Here is a 13,248-nt window from a genome sequence, read left to right on the forward strand (position 1 = left end):
ATAGTTTGAGGCAGGTTTAGACTGTATAGCAAATATGTCTGTCTGTCTATCTCTCTGTCTTTCCGTCTGTCTGTCTACCCATCTATGTATCTGTATGTCTGTCAGTCTGTCATCTATCTATCCATCTATCTGTCTCTCTGTCTGTCTGTTTATCATCTATCTATCTATCTATCTATCTATCTATCTATCTATCTATCAATCATCTATCTACCTACCTACCTACCTCTCTATCCATCCATCCATGATTTGGATGTGATGTGTCCCATACATGTTCATGTGTTTGAACACTTTGTCTCTGACTTGTGTCATTGTTTTGTGACATTATAGATCTTTGGAAGCTATGTTCTAGCTAGAAGAAGTAGTTTATAGCAATGCCTCACTTCCAATTTCCTGTGTTTCCAGATTTATCCAGATCCAAGAAGGCAGTCTACTATGTGTTTGTGCTTCCACAGGTGAAGGCCACTCTTGCTGAAATGCTTTTCCTTCAGTGATGAACTCTATATGAGACAAGTAACAAATAAGGAAAAAATAGTACCCAATGGAAGAGTTGTGGTTGTGGCTACCTGATCATAGGATTTTGGAACTGGTTTTCAAGAGGAATTTGGGAGAGTATGGACCTATAGGTTAGTGAGAGCCTCAAGTACTATTAGCAGAGCTTAATAGTCCATTCTGGAAGGAAACTGGAAAGTTACAATGAAAATGAAAACAGTAATGGCTTGGCTCATACGGTTTTGGAAAGAGCAGGGATCAATCGGGAACCAGGTTAAAGGCCATTCATGGTATATTCTGAAGAATAATAGGGTTGCATGTAGGTGGACTTTTCTTTCCCACCCACCCAATTCCCAAATAGCCAAAATGGAGACTCAATATTAATTATAAATGCTCAGTCTACAATGAAGGCTTATTGCTAACTAGCTCTTACAACTTAAATTAACCCATTTATATTAGTCTACATTCTACCATGTGGCATTACTTCTCTTTCATCTTGCACCTCCTGTTTACTCTCTGTATCTCACTGGCAACTCCCCTGACTTCACCCTTCTTACCAGTATCATCAGTCTATTTTTTTCTGCTTAATCTTATTGTGTCCAACTATTGACCAACTGGCTTCTTCATTAAACTATTCACAGCATAATTTAGAGTATAAAGAAACATTATTCCACACAGCTCTTTTGATGACCAATTTCTTGAGTTCTTCATAATTTATAGATCAGTTTTCTGCCCAATGTGGAGCTGGTAAAGATATTTTCCCATTCTGTAGGCTGCCATTTTCTCTTGTTGACTATGTCCTTTACTTTACAGAAGCTTCTGAGTTTCAGAAGGTCCCATTTATTGTTTCAGTGTCTGTGCAAAATAACAGAGTTAAATGCTATATGTACAAATAATCTTTAATATTTTTAAAAAGCTTAAATTTGTTTTAAGTAGACTTCTGTCAGCTACTATATGTTTCAAGTTCCCTTGGATGGCTATTCATACCCAGAACAATTTAAATAGCCAAAACAATGCCACCTTTGTCTCTTGCAAGAGGTAGCAAATTCAGAACATGCCACACTGTACTTTTTCCAAGGTTGCACAACCTAAAACAGATTAAAAACAGGATTTAGGAAGCTTTGTGAATGACCCTGGGAGGTATCAAGACCATACAACAGCGCTGATCTGACATGGCAAGGTTTCACATTAACAATGGTGCAAACTTTAACAGAAACCAGTAGGTATAGGGTGACTGAGACAACCCACCATTTTTCAGAATACTTACATGTTGTAGGGAGGGCTGCTTGTTTGTTCCGGCTGCTCAGACCAGAAATAATCACACAGAAACTGCATTAATTAAATCACTAATTGGCCTATTAGCTCTAGATTCTTATTGACTAACTCTTGCCTATTAATTTAACCCATTTTTATTAATCTGTGTATGGCCACATAGCTGTGGCTTACTGCCTAAAGTTTTGTCTGGCTACAAAGGGCTACATGGCTTCTCTTTGACTCTTTCTTTCTCCCAACATTCAGCTTAGTTTTCCCTGCATACCTAAGTTGTGTCCTGCAATAGGTCCAAAGCAGTTTCTTTATTTATTAATGGTAATCACAGCATACAAAGGGAAATCCCACATCACCTCCGCTTTTCTGTTTAAGTAAAAAGGAAAGTTTTAAATTTAGCATAGTAAAATTACATAGAACAGTTATCAAGCAAGAATTACAGTTATATTTATATCTATTTTATCTTTTATCATAACTAAGGAAAACTATAACTATAAAATTTTCAATTCCATCAAGGACTCCAGAAGGATATAATATTACCTAAGTAAACAATAAGTTCATTATAAGCAACTTTTAGAACTCTAGAATCGACAGAGCTATCTTGTTACCTGGAGAGTCACCCAAAGTTCTTCTGTACTGTTGGGGCATCTATCTTCAGCCTACAGGCCCATAGTATCTGTCAGACTTTTCCATGTAGCAGGAAATTTCAAAGACAGGTCCTCATATATTGGCAGTTTGTCAGTCACTTTCTTCTGTATCCTGCATATTGTCTGGAAGACTCTTTCATGAAACAAGAACCCTGAAGGATCATCTCACCTTTAGGCAAGCTCAGAAGTCATTTCTCTGTAGGGCCTGCATGTCCAGTTCATCAAGCAGTCCAGGCAAGAACAGTTTCTTGCCCAAATGACTAACCAACTCCATAAGGAGCCTCTTCTATGACCATCTTCCTCTTGAAGTAATTGGTGCTGCCAGGAGCAGATGTGTCTCACTGTCATGAAAAGTCCTAAGTTCTTAAACATTTTAAATGCCATATTCTGTAGTCTTTGAAAGGTTTGAAGAATGCCTATCCATCTGAAATACATCTCAGTACATCTAGAAAATCTAACTAAGATGACTACAAGCTTGATTATTATAGATGATTATCTATTAACTTATATTTCTTAATTATACGTTACATTTTTAAATAAGTTGCACAAACACAATACCATAATCAAGAACAGAAATAAACATATACATAGCATAACAAAATTTACCTTAATTTTGTATCAATAAATCAAGATCCATGCCAATGCAAATCTCTATAGCATATTCCCCTTTAAATGTAAAAGAACATTTGTAAACAATATTTTTCAATATGGGTATAGTTATTCTCCCAACTCCTTCCTACTGTTTATTGGGTGAAGCAATTTTTGAGGGGTGTTCAAGGCAACCTTTCAGGGGAGCTTGGTTCATAAAACCATATTAGTCAGACAGCAATTCACAGGTTCTCATGCTCTGTGGAAACAAAAGAACCTCTTTTCCAAAGCAATATATCTTTAGACCCAAAATCTGAAGTCAAGATACCTTTGTAATATACATGTCAGTTTAGCTTAGCAGCCCATATAATAATAAACTGTCTCTCTGTACTTAGCTCCTTCACAGTTAAAAAAATTCAAAGAAAACACAATCATATACATAATCTAGACTCTCTGTGAATTTTTCATCTTTATGTGGTTTATTCTTTGTTTACTCCTTTTAATCTATGACTGTCTGTACTGTCTCTTTAAAGACTTTACCTCATTTTTTAAAACTTTTACTTCTTTTTATAACTGTCTATATTCCTTTTCTTCTGTCTCCCAAGCCTATGTACATTTATTCAACACTGTGACCCATTTAGAGGACTTTTATGTTTAAATCTGTCCTATTGTGTATCTGTAATTCTTTACTGCCCAGGAGCACTTCTTAAAATGCTAACCACTTCTTAAAAACTTAAACTGTGCCATTACTAGGGTCTATACGACCTGTTTGCTTGTTCCACCCAGTCTGACATGGTGAAGGAGGATATCCGTTTACTGCCTTTGAGCTGCTCATACCAGTATTCAGTTTAGTTTTCCCCACCTACCTAAATTTTGCCTTGCTATAGGTTCAAAGCAGTTTCTTTATTCATTAATGGTAATCACAGCATACAGAGGGAAATCTCATATCACTTACATGTTATAAGTGACTATAAATGCCCATCATGGGAAACCTTGATGTCATCATTGCAGACCCCAGATGAAAATACAATGATGAAATGGAGTTGGAAATGGGTATTATACAGTTTGGTTAGCTAAGGGTCTTAGGACTAATAGCATCAAAACTCAACAACACCAAGCTGGCTATCATAGATAAAGAACCAAATGAAATCCCATAGGCTTCCTTGAGAATCTAATGTAGTCCCTAATTAGATATGCCTTTATGATGTCAAACATTTGAGGAGAAATGTTTTAAAAATTCATTCTAAAAGATAAATTCACCACAAACTTCCCCAAGTATTAGGAGGCAGTTATAAAAATAAACAATGAGTTCAGGAATTCCCATTAACAATTTCCTCCAAGTGACTATCTTGGGTTTTGTAGGGGGCTGTTTGTTTGTTTGTTTCATGATACAGATAAGGAGGAACAGCAAAAAGTTCTACACAATGAAAAACATAAAAAGATTGACAGGGCCAACTTCTTGCAGCCTAATACAGTCCGAGGGCCTCATGAGATAACCAGTTGGACATTCTTCATATGCCTGCTGTCAGTGTACAATACCCTTCCATTAGAAACATGAGTGCTTATGTGCAATAAATCTCCAGAGACAGCATCCCCCAGTTATGGGAAGCCAGGTCTTTGAGGGATTAACTGTCCCCTGGGACAAAAAGTGTACAAACAAAATTCTGCTTTTGTTATGACTCTCAAACAAAGTGGTTCAAGGCCTTAGACAGTCCCCAACTGGCAGGTTACCACATATGGGCCTGAGCATAGTGTAATCACTGATGTCGCTGATAGAACTTTGTTTTTCCTCATGGGTGCATGAACTTCCTACAGTGTAGTGAAATAATATGGAAGTGAACTTTCACTCCACTCCTTCACTTTCTCTGGGATAGACACCTACTTTCTCACTTCTTTCATGTGAATGTTGAATGTCCTGTCTCAGGAAAACACCTACTAACTGAAATCGGAGCACAGGTGAGTTTCTAACCTTAGTCTGAAAGAATGTATCATCCAGCCTGTATAACAAGGGGACCAAAGTGGGACTTTCAACCTCTAATAACGTGCCAGTAATCAATCCTCATGTCTTCAACACAGATGTCCCTTGAAGGGAAATAACTGTCATTTCTGATACAATAAGAAAAAGGGTATCTACATGATTCCCTGACCAAAATAGCAGTATTCCCTAAAGGAAGAAACTACAGTTCATCTAAGACAACTCATTAAAAATTTCACTCATGGGCTTCTATTTCCTTGTAACTTCCCAAGTGATATCCCAATATTGACATTCCAAAAAAAAACCAAAAAACAAAAACAAACAAAAAAAACAAACAACAAAAAAAACCCAACAGAATAGGGAATACAGATGTGTGTAGAAATTTGGGGCTATAAATGAAGCATTGATTTCTTTTCAAACCATTGTTCCCAACACTGAAGCTCAGTATCTTTCTCTCCTTGACCTCAAAGATGCTTTCTTCTGTATCCCAATGGCTTCTGAATTCCAGTCCTATATTTGAATGAAAAAGAAACTAGAAATTGAAGTGAATAATTTGACCTAGAAGATTCAGGAGAATTTCCCATATGTTTGGGCAGTTTCTGACTTGGCAAACTTACCTCTGAAGAAAGAAAAATGCCTACAGTGTGCAGATCGTCTCCTTTTGTGTCGTGTAATATGCTACTAAGACTTTACATTTATTGAGTAACAAGTGTATCAATTCTCAAAAGAAGACTCTGTTAATAAAACAGGAGGTCACTTTCTGAGTACTTGAACTACTATCCCTTTGGTGACAATCACTCTAGAAGTAGCTCCCCTTCTTTCTTCAAATACTCAAGTGCAATGAAGAATGTTCTCAGGCTTTATTAGACGTCAAAGGGTATAGATTCTGGGTTATGAGAAAATTTCTGGGCCTCTAGATGAAGTTCATAAGAGACTAGAGATGCTCAGCCCCTAATTTGGGGAAGAAAATAAAATAGTGCATTTCTGCCACTCAACTCTCTATTATTCAGCCACTCAGGGCTTGATATTTAAATAAATATTGTAATTTCTATATTTCTGAAAGAATAATTTCTTTGTGTGTCATAACCATATCTTGGATATTTATTAAAGAAGACTCACCCATTTTGTTGTGACTAACCAACTTCCTCTGGATCACAGCAGCAATAGTATTATTAGAAGCAGAAAAGTTTGGTGTGTTTATCATTTTGGACCATCCTTACACATATCTTACAGGATATTATTATATGTGCATATACGTATGTATGTATGTATGTATGTATGTATGTATGTATGTATCTATCTATGTATGTATGTATCTATCTATGTATGTATGTTTTATCATTTTGGGCCATCTCTTACACATATCTTATAGGATATTATATGTGTATATACGTGTGTGTGTGTGTGTGTGTGTGTGTGTACACATATCCCTTAAAAGGTCACTACTCTTATAAATGCATTACCCTTTCTGCCTGACAGATACATTCTAAGATACCAGACCTTCCTATTAGAAAATCTACAGGTGTCTATTTGGAGATGTTCATCTCTGAATGCTGCTACTTCTGTCCAGAGAACAGTCTGGCCTTCTCTACTCCTCTCTGCCCATGAGGGGGTGTGACTACTAGAAAGTATGGCTACAGAAGCTATGGCTATATTTATTAATGTCCTAGAGATGAGAGGCCAGGTCTGTCTTTATACCATCCTATTTCTTTTCACTCTTTCTGACCCATCTGAACTGAGAAGAACATAGGCATAGAGCTCTGACCTGTATCCAGGACACATGATCTCAGTCTAGATAATTGCTAATTGCATGGTTTCTGTGGATGAATATCTGAGCTTAGTTTCCTTTTCACAGTGTGTGGGGTGATAATAGGTCTTCTAAGAATAATATTCATGGTCTCTTCTATCTCTGATGTCTCAGGAACCTCACATTCACAAAGACAATTTCCTCCTTATTAAAAGAGATGAATAAGACTTAAATGTACTCAAGACTGTATAGTATGGATGGAAAATACTAAAGTTTATAGTGTCAAAATGCTTCACTTAGACCAAAGGTATTCTCCACAAAAGTAACTGACTGGGTAGGTCCATCATTTGGTAATTTTCTGGAGGGTACAACCATCTCTGCTATTACCACATCATCTTTAGGTGTGAGTGATCCAAGTAATAGAAGAAATGTGCTTTCTACATGAAAAAGTGGCAGATTTCAAGCTAGACAAAAAGGAAAGCTATCTTCCTTAGAACAGACTTATTGTCTGGAAAATTCAAAGGAATGTTCGTCTGCTAATGGACTGTGGGTGAATAATACAAACCAGAAACTCAGCATGAACTTGTTCTGCATGGAAAGAAAGTTGAAAGCTGGTTAAAAGCTGGGATCTTAGAATGAAAGCCAAAGCAGGATGGATAGATTTTCATTGATAATGCAAATGGTAAAAGACACTTATAAAAATACTATCAAAGGAGCATGAGATTCAAGTATAAGAATCAGTTAATCCAGTTGTACCAGACCTCCAAAAATATGATTTAAATGAGTCATTTAATTTTTGAATCAAATTTCCATATATCCCCATATCAATCTCAGCTATAGTAGAACTTCAAAGGGTTTCTCCCTAGAACCACAAACTAAAACAAGCTGCAAATGTTCAGCGAAGATACGACAGCAGATACAAAGATAATTCCAGTTGAAGATTTACTCAATGAGTTTTATTGAGATTCTTTGAGTTTACTTGAATTTTTAAGGAATTATGTACAGATTGTCTCATGTCCTCATATTTATAAATCCTGACAGTTTTGCTGGAGATAATGAACAGAGGCCACTTTTCCCAAAGGAAATTCAAAAAGACTGTTCTGTTTCAAGCCTCACTTTCAACCATATGGGACAAATACGTATGATGAAATTTCTCAATTAAATAGACTCTAAAAGCTAATAAGAACAGAGGGAGGATTCCTATTGTTGATAAAACATCTCTGGAGTTGTGTCCAGGATGTTCTGGTGATAGCAGAAGTGAAATAAACAGTCCTTAGTTTTCTTCTTCAAAAGAAGAGAGTAGTTTGTTGTCAGGATAAAAGAAATGCCATTCAAGTCAAATTCTTCCCTATCAATATCGAAGAAAAAGCCTGGTCATATGTTTAAAAATCAAGAAATTTAAGCTAGAACATACTGGGTTCACATAGTACAACCTTGTTTCAAAAAGAAGTAAACCAAAACACAATCCAAATTAATCTAAAATAAATGTGATTTTAAAACTTTGTTGATTTTATGCTCAGTTGACAACTCCATAAATGTCCAGAGTTCTGGTACTACAGTCATGTGCCATCACACCCAGCTAGTTCCTAACTTAAAAACAAGCAAACAAACACTTTTTTTTAAGAAGGAGAAGGCTGGAGCGATTTTTTAGTGTGCTCTTTTATAAGACCTGGAGTTCCATTTTTAGCACCCATTTAGTAGCCCATATCCATCTATACCTCCAGTTCCAGAGGATCCAACACTTTCTTCTGATCTCTATGAGCACTAGCTGTGTGTGTAGTTCACATGAATATATGCAGGCAGCACACACACACACACACACACACACACACACACACACTGAAAGAAAGAAATCTTGAAAAAAAGTGTTTTCTTCAAGGAAACCCTGAGGCTTACAGGTATGTCTAACTCAGTGATAGAGTGCTTAGTGCTTTGCTAGCTTGTATTTAGTCTCTATGACTGCTCCCACCACATACACAGGACTTAGGAAAGAAGAGGAAGTTCTCTACCATGAAGCAGGCCTTGGAGCTGAGGCAAGCAAGACCCTGGTACTATCAGCAGCCTGTTCAAGTCACTAAACTGCTGTTCTAGTGAGAGATTCTCATGAGCCCCAGACTCTAAATCTTCCCTGTAAAGACACAGTGGAAAGCTTCTTGGCCTGAGAAAACCACCTTTTGAAACCTCATCTTTTTGTTATTGCATTCATGTATGTATCTGTACATATGTATATATTCTTAAGTATAACATATTGAGATCATATAATGCAACCTATATGTATGTTTCTGGTTGATTGGCACTGAAAAACCAATTGGAGTGCTCTTCCCTGGGGAAGGCCACCACTCCCACTCCCAGCTTTCCTCGATTGCATGTAGTTCTTCATGTATAGTTGAGGCCTTATGGACTTTACCCTATTAAGTATGGCATGTTCCTTGGCATTCTTGTTCACCTCACTTTTTGGCAGTCATATTGATGAGACTTGACAGGAATACCTTCTGCTGATACTGGGAGAAACAGTCTCACGGCAAATTTTCTGATCCAATGTTTCATATAATCATTCTGCCCTTCTTCTAAAATGTTCTCTGAGCCAACTACATGTGTGTTTTGTAGATGTATCCCGTGGGCCTGGGCTCCACAACCCTGCATTTTGATTGATTTAAGTTTTCTGTAGTACGCTCTGTTTATTGCAAAAAAGAATCTCCTTAATGAAGGGTGAAGACTACCTTTTATCTATGGGTTTAAGAATAAATGTTCATATGTTGTTGTTAGGGATTATGCTGGTTCCATAAATTAGTGGCTGTATATTCACCTCCAATGACCATAACTTCACTAGCATATTGTAGTTAGCTAGGCTTCCAGTACCAGGTATGGTATCTCCTCTTGATGAATGGATCCCTCCAATGAGAGGCTGATGATTACTGCCAACATATATGTACCACTACTGCCTTTTTAGGGTTATAGTGCCATGCCTGTGGTAGAGCTGGTTCATAGGCACCATAGCTGGGTATGTCTGTTGGTCACCTCCATATTTTGGCAGAATACAAGCCATCTGATAGGGAAAATGGGAAAGGGAGAGAGATTTAGGGATGGTGAGAGAGATAAATACAGAAGGAAGAGGGAGGTGGATAAGATAACAATGTGTATCTGAAAATGAGAATATCTGAAAATATCACAAAGAATCATACAATTAACTATTTATCTGAAAACAATAAAACCCATCATGCAAACAATTCAGTGTATAAATTTTATAAGTTTTAATGAAGTTTTCTCATCTGGGACGACAGTGTTCCCTCCAAGAGTCAATGACCACATAACAAAACCCCCAATACTAGATTGTTGGCCAGTGTCGTCCAAGAGATTCCCAAAACGTATACTATATTGGTGTTGCCCTTGATTATCTCCATAGGTAGAAGGTAAGTCCATATTGCCAGAGACACCACGCACTTTAGAAACATGGCTCATGGAACTTTGAACTGGAACTGAACAGAATGTTTCCCTCTGAGAATTAGCTTTCATGGTACCAGATTTTCATTATTCATTCATCCCCCATCATCCAAGCTGCTTCAATTTCCTAGACATTATGAATAGAGCAGCAGTTAAGAAAGATTAGCATGTATCTCTGTTTTCAAACATAGTTTTTCTCGTTTTCATTTATTCTTTGAAAACTTTGCACATTGTATTTTTTTCATATTTGCCTGCCTCATCCATCAGCTCCCAAATCCACCCTCACTGTCCTCCCTACCCAACTTTAAGTCTTATTCTTTGTAACCCATCTAGTCCAATTTGTGGTGCCCATATATTCATAGACATGTGGCTTCCAATGGAGCATGTTCAACATACCAGGAGCTACTACACTCTAAAAGAAAGCAGACTCTCCCTTTTCCAACAGCTACCTGTTGCCAGTAGCTTCTCAACTAAGGGTGGACTTCTTGCCCACCTCCACTGAACATGCTGGGAATTTTTTCTGAGTTAAGCTCACTTTCACAATGTTATGAGTTCACATGTGCAACTTCGCTGTTTTATTTTATTTTATTTTTTGCTTGTTTATTTTTGCTGCTAGATCTCCCTCTGTAGCCCTGGCTGGCTTCTGAATTCATACACAGAGAACTGCCTGTCTCTAGTGCTAGGATTAAAGCTGTGAGCTACCATCCCAGGTCTTATCTTGATTTTTTAAATTGTTCCTTGCAGGTACTTCATTTGCTCAGCTAATAGAGCAAGAACCTTGGAAATACTCCTTATTCTTTATATGCTATATGGCATATGTATATTTCTAACCTGTGTTTCTACTATACTTGACATGGGTAATTATTTGTGTTAGACTCTGGCTTCTGATAATATCCTTGGCAGAACACTGTCACACTTCCTGCTCTGCTTTTTCTTTGGCTTATCTATACCAACCCAATTAGGTTTGAACTCAAACTTCAAACTTCTGTTTTATTGTCTTTGACTGGTTTGAAACAAAAAATTGTGTTAACTGAACAGTTATGCATGCCACTTTCAAGATTCAATCTGGGAATTATATGGTAGCTTATGATGTCATAGCTAAAGTCAAAGCATTTTACTGTATTTCATGGGTCAGTCTTGTGTTTAGGCAAAGGACAGGGCTAAGCTATAGAACTGGTCAGGTTGAGTATGGACCCCAGAGCAATGATTCTAAGAATACCCTTGCTGGAGGCCAGAAAGACCAGAAGAGAGCTCCAGTCCCTGTTCCTCTGTTGTCTTCTAAAGGAGCACTCTGCCTAAAGACTGTATGTGTCTATCTGACCAAAACTTGAGCAGGCACCTGGACACATGGTGGTTGGGTCCAACTTCAGGATCAGCTCATGCCCCCAGTGTCTCATCCCAGTTTCTGTCAATAGTTCAAAAAAAAAAAGAAAAGCAAGCAAACAACCCAACCAGACCAAGAGCTTGATGATATCCCAGTCCCAGGGACCCCCTGATGTACAGGAGTTCTTCCTTCTTTCCTTCTCTTAGGCTGGCTCCCTATGATAAAATATTTCTATCTAAAACTTACTCTCTGTATTCTGTGAATTGTTTTCTTCAAGAGTCAAGACCATAAAGCCTTTACTCTGGGGGCAGTTTTGGTTGCGTTTCTGTCAGCCCATCACCCTGAGCTAAGCCCATGCAGAAGTTGAGACAGGCTCCACCACTCAAAGACACCCCAGTATTTCTTTCCATAACTTAACATTAAACCTAAAATTCATTCAGATTTTTTTTAACAGTCAGAAGATTCAGTTCTCTGAGGCCCCTGATACCAGTCTTCTTCCATGAAGGGTAGGGTTCCTTTCCTATGTTTAATTCCTCCTAAGTCTGTAGGTGACCCCTCTCTAGCTGTTAGTGCCACTGGGATTTCAGGGAAGACTTTCCCTATAGAGAGAACCCCTGCAGAGCTGCAGCTGGTTTGATTGCAGAGAGTGGGCACCTAACCTTAGTCTGCCCTTTGTCCTCAGCACCTTATGTTTGAAATATGTAAATCGTGTCTGAGAGTTTCCCAAAGGTGCAAAGTTTAAGCATACTTGGTTGGGGGAGGGAAGACACCCAGCAAACCATGGTATTCCTTTATCCAGAATTTGCATTTGCCATTGTCCCTTTGAGAGGCTTAGGTAAAAAGGTTTGGAATATGGAAAGGAACCTGCTGAAGGTGTAAATTGGATTACAATGAAAAAGGCCTTGACTAAGGGAGAGTGTCTCAATCCCTGAGAGGCTGAGGTCCCTGCATCAGGAAAGGCTAAAATTATGCTTAAAGTGCTCTGTGCCTCCCTTCCATGGACCCACGTGAACCCGCACCAGTCTACCACCCTCCCTCCCCCACAAATGTACCTCGTTTAATGATATGTAGGCATTACAAAGGAGCACCTCCATTGTTCTGAGTTTGCCACTTGCCCTTGTCGCATTGGTGATGCTGGCTATTGGGATTCAGGGAGCACCTCTGGAGGAGTTCCATCTTCTTTTGGCTTTGTAGCATTGACATTGATAGATATTGGTATTGAGAGAGAACCTCTGGAGGAGTCCCATGTTCTAGTGTTCTGGTAGCATTGGCATTAGTAGATATTGGGTTTCTAGTGTCCCTGTAGCATTGGAATTGATGGATATTGGTATTCAGAAAGCACTTCTGGAGGAGTCCCATATTCTAGTGTCCATTAACAAAGAACTGAACAGATACAGGGAGAACAACAGAAGTAGGGATGCTATTAGAAAAAAAAGTTATATTTCCAAAGCAAGAAGCAACTAAAGTAAGAAAAGAGCAACTCAAACAGCCCCAGCTCAACAGAGTTGGGGATATTTAGGTCACACAAGACAGGATTTTTTACCCCTTTGCATAGTGTGGCTTTTCTACCACTTACTCTGTTTATATCAGTGGGTGATGAAACAGGAGGGGGTCCCAGCCTTCTTCTCTGCCCATTCCTTTCGTATGCTAATTTGTTGAAACCTTTGTTTAAGGCTTTCCAGGACCTCATTCTCTGCCCTACTCTCCCTCAGTGTCCTTCTGTTGTTGTGTAGAATGCTTCATCCTCAATAAACATTTGAAAAGTAGAACT

At 38.2% G+C, this 13,248-nt stretch overlaps 1 pseudogene; it reads left to right on the forward strand.

Annotated features, from left to right (window-relative positions):
• Window positions 1–538: 538 nt before the first annotated feature.
• LOC119804985 lies at window positions 539–8,114 on the forward strand (annotated as a pseudogene).
• The last annotated feature ends 5,134 nt before the right edge of the window (window positions 8,115–13,248 follow it).

The sequence above is a fragment of the Arvicola amphibius genome, chromosome X, assembly GCF_903992535.2.
Source record: "Arvicola amphibius chromosome X, mArvAmp1.2, whole genome shotgun sequence".
Taxonomy (NCBI): Eukaryota; Metazoa; Chordata; class Mammalia; order Rodentia; family Cricetidae; genus Arvicola; species Arvicola amphibius.